The following is a 12,947-nucleotide window of genomic DNA, read 5'->3' on the forward strand; positions in this document are numbered from 1 at the left end:
TGGAGCACAGAAGGCGATGGTGAATTTCAAAATGGATATTTGCCTTTTTGCACAGTAGCATCTGAGAAATGAAAAGCAGTCTTTCTTTTCAAGAAATGGAAGGTAGTCTTTCCTTTCAAGGGACTTCTTTGTTGAATCTTTTGTATAGTTGGACAAGTTAGTGTGAAGACCCTTGTTCCCTGATTGTTAAGTGTAGGCCTATCGTCTCATGTGCTTCAGTGAATAAGTTGATAATCACTTGGAGCTTAGCATCCAGATGTGTTACATATGCATGCAGCAAATATCCTGATATGAGGAATAATTTGGGTCTTGAGTGAAAGTGACTTAAGTTAAGTGGTCTTCTGTTTGTCCTGTGTAGCTCCACTCTGATAGAATGTGAGTTAGAGTGTTACAAACTTCAGCAAGAGAAGTAGGAATAAGATATTGGGTCCATTGAGCCTTCTGCAACTCATCAAGATCATGGCCAATCTCCCTGGGTGCCACTTTGCTCCGCTATCCGTATAATCCCTCGATTTCCTTAATTTTCAGAAACCTATCATTTTTGGTTTTGAATTAACTCATTAACTGAACTTCCAATAGGTCACCATCCTCTGAAAAAAAAATTCTGCTCATCTCAGTCCTAACTGGCTTCTTCCTTATTCCTGAGCCAAGAATAGATCCTTGGTGCATTCGTCCTGTTGAGCATTGTATTTCTGCGCCCATGAAGAAAGCCTTTTATTTCCCCCATCTTGTGGTCGAACCCAGGCTCATGAAACTCCCTGTTATGATCTGTTCTGCACAGATCACAATGTCTCAGAGCCTGGACAAGCAAACCATTGGCTGTGAGTTCAGTTTCTTCTTGTTGCCTCTGTTTCAGGTTACTGCACAGCTGCAACTCAACTACCTATGTAGTCATTTGAAATAGAATTCTTAAACTAATAAGCAATGATTGTAAAAACATGGAAATTAAAAACAGTGGAATAATAATAAGTCAGCAATTGCCCCAAATTAACTTTAAGTTTGTTAAGACTTTATAGCAATCCCATGAAGAACATGGAAAAATAGAAAAAGGAGTAAACATAAGAGATTCTGCAGATACTGAAAATCTTCAGGAACACATAATGTTGGAGGATCTCAGCAGATCAGGCAGCATCTACTGAGAGGAATAAACAGTTGACGTTTCAGGTCGAGACTCTTCATCAAGGCTGGAGAGGAAGGGGAAAGAGCCCGAATAAGAAGATGGAGGGAGGGGAGGTGAACAATCAGGTGTCTTAAAGGTGGAGTGGTGGGGGGGGGGGGATGAAGTAAGAAGCTGCAAGCTGATAGGTGGAAGAGGTAAAGGGATGAAGAAGAGCGAGTCTGAGAGGGGAGGACTGTGGACTATGGGGAAAAAGAGAAGGAGGAGGGATCCCAGAGTGAGGTAATGGGCAGGTGAGGAGAAGAAAAAGGGATAAGAGGGGTAACAGAATGAGGAATATAAAAAGAGAGAGGGGACGGGAGAAAAATTGTCAGAAGTTAGATAATTCTCCATAGATGCCACCCGACCTGCTGAGTCCCTCCAGAACTTGGTATGTGTTCCTCTAGAAGGAGTAGGCTCTTTGGCCCTTCAAATCTGCTCTACTCAGCATTGCAGTTCCTCTATCTCAATACGAAAATCATGCTCACCTTTCCCGCCCCCAACACTTCCCATACCTTTTGATAAATTTGTGTTCAGATAGTTTGTAAGTTCTCATGTAATACAGTGGATTCTGGTTAATCGGGACCAGTACATTTTGGCCCAATTAAGTAGCTGCCCCAATTAGCTAAAGTTTCAAAGAAATAGTTAAAAAATGTAAAAAGGACAAACTACCATTTAACCGAGTAACAAAGTATGTATTTAATTGATGCACCATCAATAACTCACACTGAGACGTAAGGCGAGATATCGGCTTTTATTGACTGGAAGAAGGAACCAGGAGTGAGTGTCCATCATACTATGTCTTGGAGACTGAGGCCGAGCGTCAGGCCTCAGATCGCCTTTATACAGGGGCCTGTGGGAGGAGCCACAGGAGCAGTCAGCAGGGGGCGTGTCCAGACAGGCACATAGTTCACCACATTAATTGAAAAACAGAACAAATTAGAACATGATCAACACTAATACAGTACTATAAAACCATTCCTATTAGTTATTGATGGAGGAATTAATCCATGTTGCTGTCATGTTCTTTCGATGGACTGTAAATGAACAAAATCAATGCAGACTCCTAGTTCAGATCATGGGCTGCCTTTATACAATCCTTACAATAAATGCATCCTCCAAATCTTTATTTTCATTGTAACTTTAAAGATGATGAAGTGAGAGTAAGCATTCGGCACGGACTAGAAGGGCTGAGATGGCCTGTTTCCATGCTGTAATTGTTATATTTATATGATAGTTAACACATTTAAATTCTTCAATGGTCCTAACTTGTTGAAGTGGTAAAATTGTTTCATTTTCATTTCTGGCATCTCCAAGCCTGAATGCTTGAAATCGCAGTCAGCAGAGCAGTTCCAAATTGTCTTACTGCTTATGTCTCGTCAACTATCAGTGACAAAAATCACTGCTTTATGAACTCAAACACATGCAACTGACGCTATTTAAAAACAGTTTGCTTTAAGCAATGTAATGCCCAGCAGCCAGGCAATTGTATGTAACTGATGCTGGTTAGATACTGTTCAGCAACAGTCCACCACTCCAATTAAACAGCATGCTGTTCCAAATAAATGAAGGGAATTCCAGCTATTTTCTCACCGTTAACCGTAATCCACTGTATATAATGTAACTGGATAAGAAGTAACATAATGAGATCATACATAAGATTACTAGAGATAGTAATTCAATCCTCAATCCTTGTTAGTTAAACTACAGACAACCCTCTTGGAATCTGCATACAAGATGAAACTTCGTGAGGATCTATTGGAGCCAGTGACTGAGCATCATGTCTTCAAGTGAAGTCTGCACCAGTTGTCTGAGTAAATGTTCTGGCTAATTTTTAACCACAGGTAAAATTTCATATTTCTTATCATGAAATTGACATTGGTATTATGTTTCCTGCTTCCTTCCAGGGAGGAAAAGACCTTATCAAGAACAGACATATACGAAGATGACTGTCAAGGAGTTCTCCTTCAGTCAAGACTGTCATCATTTAAAGACTGTCATCATTTAAAATTCTTCACCAAGAATGAAATTCTTAACACAAAAATAATTTGATGATGTCAGACATAGTGGAGTGTTAAGCAAACAGCAATGCATTTAGATAAAGTAAAATAAACAAATGAATTAGCAGGTGAGGATCACTTGATCCCTGAGCCTGCTTCACCATTCAACTTCTGTGCTGCTTTCCAGTGTACATACTATCCACAGCTTTCACCTCCCTGCTTATCAACAATCTATCTACTGTTTAAAGCCATTCAAAGGTGCTTCTTTTGCTACACTTTAAGGGAAGTAAATCTTTGAGGAGAAAATGTTTTCTCATGTCAATTACAAGTGGATGACCACTTATTTTTAATGTTCCCTAATTCTAGATTCTCTCCCAAGAGGAAACATTCACCTCGTTATTTTGGCTTCATCATTTATGTAACTAGCAAAAAATGCTGGAGGAAATCAGCAGACCGGGCAGCATCTGTGGAGAGGAATAAACAGTTGATGTTTTGGGCTGAGACCCTTTGCCAGAGTGGTCTGCTCTGTGATGAAGGGTCTCATCCCAAAATGTCATTGTTTATTCCTCTCCATGGATGCTGTCTGACCTCCAGCATTTTTTGTGTGGACAAACAGCATCTGCAGAATTTTCTGTGTTCATTAGTTATGTGCTTCAGTTCCTGTTTCTGTTGTTGCTTGAAGTCTCCTATAATTTATTAGGAAGCATTTTAGTTTTTAAATTGCAACCAATGGAAAGCTAGGAGGAATTCAGAGTCATGAGATTTCTATTTACTTCTATTCACTTCTATTTACTGTGAATTTTTATTTAAAAATTAAGCTCTATCTCCGAAATAGTCATCTAATTCTAAAAACATAAATATATTTCTATTTTTTAGATAGCATGACAGTGAAAAGATAAAAGGAAATGTTGCAGCCATATTGGACACCATCACCAGTCACACAGAAGCAAATCTTTCGAGGAACTGAAATGTGAGATCCTTTTGAAAATTGTGTATGCTGATAATTTGATTGTTCTCAGAAAGAAAACAGAAAAGTGAACTGTTTCCTTTAAATGAATCTGTTTCTATATATGATACTACTCCTTTAAAAATTATGGATTCCTTTAGATACCTAGGTGTTATAATCACTAAAAAAAAAAGGATCTTTTATTATTAAGCTAATTTTGTTCCCTTGGTAGATTCTATGAAGTATTTATTTAGCAGATGGAACCCTCTTACGTTTTCAATTGCTGGCCGTATCCATATAGTTAAAATGATGATTTTACCAGAATTTTTATATTTATTTCAGAATATCCCTGTTTTTTTGACTAAGAAGTTTTTTGATCGAATTGATTCTATTATCTCATCTTTTATTTGGAATGATAAAAGACCAAGAATTGGTAAATGTCACTTACAAAAATTGAAAAAAGTATGGAGGTCTTGCTTTGCCTAATTTAAGAATGTATCACTGGGCTGTTAATGTGCGATATATGTCCTTTTGGTTATACTGGGTTGATAAGAACGAGCGGCCAATTTGGGTAGATTTGGAATTGAAAGCTGTGAAACAGTTTTATTTAACCTCGTTATTGGGAGCTGCTCTACCTATGCAATTAGCTAAAGATGCTAATTTAAATTTATACCCTGTGATTAAGTATTCTTTACAAATTTGGCTCCAGTTCTGTAATTTTTTTAATCTTAAAAAATTTAAACTTGTAGTTTAATTTATCGAAACAATTTTTAAGCCTTCTTTGAGTGATCCAGTTTTTTTATTTTGGAAAAATAAAGGTATTAATTCTTCTTTGGATCTATTTAAAGAAGATAGACTGACATCTTTTGAACAATTAGTTGATAAATACACTCTTTCATGTTCACACTTCTTACAATACCTTCAAGTTAGAGATTACTTACAAAAAATATTTAAGTAATTTTCCTTGCATATTAGAGGCCGACCTGTAAGATACTATTATGAGTATGAACCCTTTGATGAAGGGTTCCATTGGAAGAATCTATAATTTATTATTACAATGGGATAAGCGCCCTTTCTTTAAGATTAAACAAGATTGGGAAAAGGAACTTAATTTGACTTTTATAACAGAGGACTGGATGTAGATCTTGAAGTTGGTTAACTCTTCCTCGGTTTGTGCTAGCCATTCATTGATTCAATTAAAAATTGTGCATCATTATTATTTGACGAAGGAGAGATTGTCTAAAATCTTTCCTAATGTTGATAGTTATTGTGATAGATGTAAAACTGAGACAGCTACACTAACACACATGTTTTGCTCCTGTTCTATACTGGAACAGTTTTGGAAGTCAGTTTTTTCTACAATTTCTAAAGCACTTAAAATTAATTTACAACCTAACAAATTAACTGTGCTCTTTGGAATAATACCTCAAAATATTCATGGTATTTCTCGTTTCTTTTTTTTCTTTTCAAATCTTTTTATTATTATTATTATTATTCAAAAATAACACAGGTACATTGAAGTAACAACACCTACAATGCCTCCAAAAAAAAAATTATCTTAAAGACTGAAAATTTTTGCAAATAAAGAAAACCCTACTAAGCAAGAAAAGTGAGAAAAAAAAAGAAACCTATTGGGGATACAAACCCGGAGCCATGCGTCATAGAGAAAGATTCTAAAAATAAACATCAAACCACCAACAAGAAAGAAAGATATATGAAAGAAAAATTTACATTTAGATCATGGAGGAAATCTATCAGTTAACTGAAATGATAATAACAAGCAAATGAGCCTCATCTCTTCTCAAAATCAAATAAAGGCTCAAAGGTTCGACTTCTAACTTTCTCCAAGCTAAGACACAACATCACTTGAGAGAACCATTCTGACAAAGTAGGAGCTGATATATCCTTCCATTTCAACAAGATGGCCCTCCTAGCTATCAATGTAACAAACGCAATAACATGTTGGTTAGACACAGAAATACCATGGATATTTTGAGGAATTATTCCAAAAAGCAGTCAATTAGGTTGTAAGTCGATTCTGAGTGCTTTAGAAATTGTCGAAAAGACTGACTTCCAAAACTATTTTAATATAGGACATGACCAGAACATATGTGTCAGTGTAGCTATCTCAGTTTTACAACTATCACAATACTTGTCAACATTGGGAAATATTTTAGAAAGTCTCTCCTTTGTCAAATGGCAATGATGTACAATTTTAAATTGAATCAGTGAATGACTAGCACAGATTGAAGAAGAGTTAACCAGCTTCAAAATCTGCGTCCAATCCTCCCATATAAAAGTCAAATTGAGTTCCTTCTCCCAATCCTTTTTAATCTTAAGTAAAGAACGCTTATACCATTGTAATAATAAATTATAAATTCTTCCAATAGAACCTTTCATCGAAGGGTTCATGTTCATAGTAGTATCTAACAAATCAACTTCCAATATGTAAGGAAAATTACTTAAATATTTTTGTTAAAAATGTCTAACTTGAAGGTATTGTAAAAAGTGTGAATATATGTAATGTTAAAATTGTACAAGGCGTTGGTAAGGCCAAATTTAGAATATTGTGTGCAGTTCTGGTCACCGAATTATAGGAAAGATATCAATAAATTAGAGAGAGTGCAGAGACGATTTACTAGGATGTTACCTGGGTTTCAGCACTTAAGTTACAGAGAAAGGTTGAACAAGTTAGGTCTCTATTCATTGGAGCGTAGAAGGTTGAGGGGGGATTTGAAAGAGGTATTTAAAATTTTGAGGGGGATAGATAGAGTTGACGTGAATAGGCTGTTTCCATTGAGAGTAGGGGAGATTCAAACGAGAGGACATGATTTGAGAGGGGGCAGAAGTTTAAGGGAAACACGAGGGGGTATTTCTTTACTCAGAGAGTGATAGCTGTGTGGAATGAGCTTCCTGTAGAAGTAGTAGAGGCCAGTTCAGTTGTGTCATTTAAGGTAAAATTGGATAGGTATATGGACAGGAAAGGAGTGGAGGGTTATGGGCTGAGTGCGGGTAGGTGGGACTAGGTGAGATTAAGAGTTCGGCATGGACTAGGAGGGCTGAGATGGCCTGTTTCCATGCTGTGATTGTTATATGGTTTAAAAAAAATATGAGAGAGAATATTTATCGACTAATTGTTCAAAAGACATCAATCTGCCTTCTTTAAATAAATCCAAAAAAGAATTAATACCTTTATTTTTCCAAAGTAAAAAAATTGGATCACTCCAGGAATGTTTAAAAAAAGTAATTACAATAAATTATACAACAAAGTTTACATTTTTTAAGATTAAAAAATTGCAGAATTGGAGCTAAATTTGTAAACAGTGCTTAACCGCAGGATATAGGTTTAAATTAGCAACTTTAGCTAATTGTATAGGTAGAGCAACTCCTAATAACGAAATTAAATAAAACTGTTTCACAGCTTTCAGTTCCAGGTCTACACAAATTGGCCAATCGTTTCTATTACTCCAATATAACCAAAAGGACATATATCGCAAATTAACAGCCCAATAATACATTCTTAAATTAGGCAAGGCGAGACCTCCATCCTTTTTCAACTTTTGTAAATGAAATTTACTAATTCTTGGTCTTTTATTATCCCAAATAAAAGATAGAATAATAGAATCAATCCGATCAAAAAACTTCCTAGTCAAAAAAACAGGAATATTTTGAAATAAATATAAAAATTTTGGTAAAATCATCATTTTAACTACATGAATATGACCAACAAATGAAAATGTAAGTGGGCTCCATCTACTAAATGAATACTTCATAGAGTCCACTAAAGGAGGAAAATTGGCTTTATAAAGTTCTTTATATATTTTAGTAATTATGATACCTAAATATCTAAAAGAATCCATAACTTTAAAAGGAATATTATCATATATAGAGACAGATTCATTTGAAGGAAGTAATTCACTTTTACTAAAATTTATTTTATATCCTGAAAAATCTCCAAATTTGTCAAATAATTTTAGCAAAGCAGGAATAGATGCTTCAGGTTTAGATATATATATTAATAAATCATCAATGTAAAGAGAGAACTTGTGCATGGTCTCATTCACAAAAATCCCATGAATATTTTTAGCTTCACGAAGAGCAATAGCAAGGGGTTCTAATATTAAATTAAATAACAAAGAATTTAATGGACAACCTTGTCTTGTCCCCCGTGATAGCTGAAAAAAAGACCTACAGTTATTAGTGACAACAGTAGTAATAGGAGCTGTATATATAATTTTAATCCAATTATTAAAATTAATACCAAACCAAATTTTTCTAAAACATTATATAAATATTTCCATTCGACTCGATCAAATGCTTTTTCAGTATCCAAAGATACAACGTATTGTGGAGTTTTAGAAGAGGGCAAATATATAATGTTAAATAGTCTCTGAACATTTGAAAAAGAATAATGACCCTTTATAAAGCCTGTTTGATCTTTAAAAATGATTTTACCCAAAATACTCTCCTACCGATTGGCCATTATCTTTGAGAGAATCTTAACATCAACATTCAATAATGAAGTAGGTTTGTATGAGGCACAATCAATAGGATCTTTATCCTTTTTGAGAATTAAAGAAATAGAAGCCTCATAAAAAGTAGAGGGTAAATCACTTTTCACAAAAGAATCTTTAAACATCTCCAACATATATGGAGAAAGCAATTTTCCAAATTTTTTAATAAAATTCAACAGGATAACCATCAAGTCCCTAGGCCTTACCAGATTGCATTGAAAAAATAGCTTTATGAATTTCGGATTCAGTAAGCTGGGCATCAAGAGTTTTTTGATTCTCAGTAGAAATTTTAGGAAAAGCAATCTTTCGTAAAAAAAAAACATTCATTTCAGAAGAAATGAATGGACATTGAGATTTATAAAGTTCAGTATAAACATCTTGAAAAATCTTAATAATTTCTTCATGTTCCTGAGCCAGGGTACCATCCTTTCTACGAATTTTCAAAATTTGCCTTTTGGCTCCAGCCGATCTTAATTGAGATGCAAGTAGTTTATTATTTTTATCTCCAAACATATAAAATTGGCTCGTTAACTTAAGTAGATAACCTTCAATTGGATGAGTTAATAATAGGTTAATATTGTGTTTGAAGTTCCATCCTTTTTTAAAATAAGTCAATATTAGGGGAAGTCGCATAAATATTATCTAAATCTTTAATTTGTTTTGAAATTTGATCTAATTCTGCTTTAGTCTGTTTTTTAAGTTTAGCTGAATAAGAAATAATCTGACCACGTAAAAATGCTTTAAATGTATTCTATATAATTAATTTGGACAGACCTCCTATATCATTAAAAAGAAAAATTTCTTTTATCTGGCTTTCAATAAAACTGATAAAATCAGAATTTTGCAATAAGGTCTGAGACACGTGCCATGGTGGAAGGGCAAAAATGAGATAATCAAATTCAAAGGACAAACTCAAAGGCACATGATCAGATATAGAAATGGCGTCATATTCACAGTTTTTATCATTAGGCAAAAGGCAGGAATCAATTATAATATAATCAATCCTTGAATATTTTTTACAGACATGTGAAAAAAAGGAATATTCTCTGTTATCAGGGTGCAAATGCCTCCATAATTCAATCAACCCAAAATCGGTCAAAAAGGAGTTAATAACTGATGCAGAACAATTTGGAAGTGCCTGATTAGTTGAGCTCTTGTCAATCATAGAATTTAAACAACAGTTAAAATCCCCACCGATTATCAACATATATTCATTTAAATCTGGCAATAAAGCAAATACTTTTTTAAAAAAAGAAGGATCATCTAAATTTACCATACAAATTGACCAAAACAACCTTTCTATTACAAATCACTCCTTTAACAATTAAAAATCTACCATTAGAATCTGATCCAATATCCTCTTGAGTAAATATATTAGATTTAATAAAGATAGATACGCCTTTAGTTTTACTCTAAGAAGTAGCATGGAGCTGTAATCCATTCCACCATCCAAAAAACCTATTTTGATCTCCCGCCCTCATATGCGTCTCCTGAGCAAAAGTTGTATCATTGGAATCGATTAATAAGTTAAAAAGTCTTTTTTCGTTTAATAGGATGATTCCAACCACGTACATTCCAACTTATTACATTAATCAATTTAACTGCCATACTATAATTTTATTCTAATTTACTTTATACATGAGCAGAGCATATACCAATACGGAATTATTAAAGATGGCGGTGATGAGGAATACAACCATATAAAAAACACGCATGTTCAGGAACCATCCAATGGGAAAAAACTCCTAACTCTAAACCCACCCACCCTCCCAAAAGCCCGAAAAAAAAGGCAAGCAAACTGAGATAGAATACAAAGCCGTGGGCTGCTCTGTCAGTCTCCTCTCTCCCTCCCCCCAGCCAGCACACAAAAAAATAAAATGACCTTGCAAGAAGGACAGTAACATCTCAACAAAGGAGAGTATTTACATTCCATCATGTATTAAACAAAAAAAGAAACAAAATAATATAATCACTTAGAGAGGAAAACCAGCGCCATCTTAAGTTTAGCTTTAAATTCCTAAGAAAACTTTAAATTTGGTTATAGAACACTATAATAAAACAGATAAAAAAGAGGTTAATAGTATATTTAACCGAACCAAATTTACCAAAATATTAATTAGTAATATAAGTAACTAAACCCTCCCGGAAATATATATATATATATATATATAAAAAGAAACCCTATTAGTAGGGAAAAAACTACCAATTAGTAAATTAAGAAACAACAAAAAGAAACATCAAACCAAATATTAGAAATAACAAATCCTTTTATCCTCTTTTCTCAGTCAAATATCTAATTAGCCATTTAAACAGTCAAACTCGAACCGTAAATCTTCTTTCTAAAAAAAAATCCAATAGGATGCAATAATGAGCAGGTTTTCTTATTTTCTTTTATTAATCTCTCACTCAATGAAATATCCAAATAACCTTCATATATCTTCTTTTCAAAATGTGAATAATATACAGATAATCAAACAGCTTTTCAGATAGTTCATTGGGTAGCAGCGTCAGTGACAGTGACAGGTATAGCCTGAACAAAATCCAGTGTGGCTTTTGGGTCAAAGAAAATGCGTGGAGAAGAATTAGGAGGAAAAACTTTCATTCTTGTCGGGTAACTCAAAGAGGGAAATAGTTTCTTATCATATGCTTGTTTCATTACCAAAGCAAATCTTTATCTTTGTTCTATTACTTCTTTCAGATAATCTTAATAAAAACGGAGCTCAGACTCGTTGAATCTGAAAACTCTGTTTTCTTGCTTGTAGCATTATTTAATCTTTAATTTTAAAGTGATGAAAACAAACCAGAATAAATCTTGGTATGCTTGAATCTTTAAATTTTGAAGTAAGCACTCTATGTGCTGTTTCAATAGCAGGCGGCTATGATAAAATAGTCGGAAATAGAGTATGAAAGAACTTACCAAAGTAAACAGTTAAGTCTCCATTTTCAGCTCCTTTTTGCAATCCACAATTCGTATATCTTTTTGGCAAGACCTAGTTTCTAGGTCTATAATCTTATTTTGCTATTTTTCCAAATGGATTGTGGTTTCAGGCCATTTTTGTTTAGTTACCTTCAATTCCTCTTCATGTTTAGTAACTTGTGTTTCCATATCTTTAAGTTTTCCCAGAAATAACTTCATTTCATTATTATTCTTTTCCAGTTGATCTTTCTTTGTCTGACCAATATGTTATTGCATTTGTTACATTCACAGCTAGGAGGGCCATTTTGTTGGAGTGGAAGGATGCGTCGGCTCCCACTCTGTCACAATGGTTCTCTCGAGTGATGTTATGTCTTAGTTTGGAGAAAATTAGAAGTCGAACCTTCAAACCTATGTTTGATTTTGAGAAAAGGTGGGGATCATTTGCTCGTTATTACCATTTGAGTTAATTGATTTTCTCCACGATCTAATTGTAAATTTTGGTATAATTTTTTTTTGCTGGCGGTTTGGTGTTTATCTTTAGAAGCTTTTTGTACTACACATGGCTCCGGGGTTCAACACCTAATGGGTCTTTTTCTTTCCTCACTGTTTTCTTGCTTTAGTAGGGTTTTTTTCCTTTTCCTCTCTCTTTTTGTGTCACCATATTTTTCAATCCTTAACATTGTTTTTATTTCTCTTTTGAGACATTGTAAATGTTACTTAAGTTGATGTACTCTTGTATTTTGGATAATAATAATAGTAAAAAGATTTGAAAAGAAAGAAAGAAAACAGAGGGTGAACAAACAGGTTGGAAAGATGGAGTCTCTATGGCTCCTTGCGAGGCTCCTTTAAGCTTCTTGAAAGCCAAAAGATATAACTAACTGAGTTTGCAAATTGGACAAATATTGTATGTCTTTCTATTTTTAACATTAAGCATATTCTATGCTGGGTAGTACTGGTAATTAAAACCAACACATCTTTGTCTCCTCCCTTCTAGCATCTTGGATGGCCCTGAGTTTCTTTGCTATGTTTGAACTAGTTAGGTTGTAAACTTTGGAATACCCTCTCCTGATCTCACTGTCTTTCTTTATTTCCTCAAGATGTTCTTTAAAACTTTTCAGTTTGACCAAGCTTTTTACAACATATTTCAAAGTGTCACAGTAACACATTTTGTTTGATAATGATTGTGAATTATCTTAGATGCTTTACTTTGTAAAGTAAAGAAAAGGCAAGTTGATTTGTAGAATAAATCTGTTGGATTAGTTAATGATATCAACATCTTTTTAACTGTATGAAATTACAGTGTAAAGAGTAGTTATGTTAGTAGTTATGTTAATAGCAGGCACATGAGTAGTTATGTTATGTTAGTAGTTATGTTAGTAGCAGGCATATCTCAATCTTTTTCTATTATTGTTAT

General features: G+C 34.0%; 1 protein-coding gene across 5 annotated transcripts in view; it reads left to right on the top strand.

Moving 5' to 3' along the window:
- Window positions 1-12,947, top strand: part of ttll3 (tubulin tyrosine ligase-like family, member 3) — a 106,722-nt gene that overhangs the window by 13,973 nt on the left and 79,802 nt on the right. For 4 of the 5 annotated variants that reach the window (XR_009506875.1, XM_059944699.1, XM_059944701.1 and 1 more), the window contains exons 2-3: window positions 2,856-3,000; window positions 4,033-4,126. The gene's annotated coding sequence lies outside the window, so the exon portion shown is untranslated. Of the gene's footprint in view, window positions 1-2,855; window positions 3,001-4,032; window positions 4,127-11,934; window positions 11,964-12,947 lie in introns of those variants that run through there. The other variant, XM_059944700.1, reaches the window with a different exon arrangement.

This window comes from Hypanus sabinus, chromosome 19 (assembly GCF_030144855.1).
Source record: "Hypanus sabinus isolate sHypSab1 chromosome 19, sHypSab1.hap1, whole genome shotgun sequence".
NCBI lineage: Eukaryota > Metazoa > Chordata > Chondrichthyes > Myliobatiformes > Dasyatidae > Hypanus > Hypanus sabinus.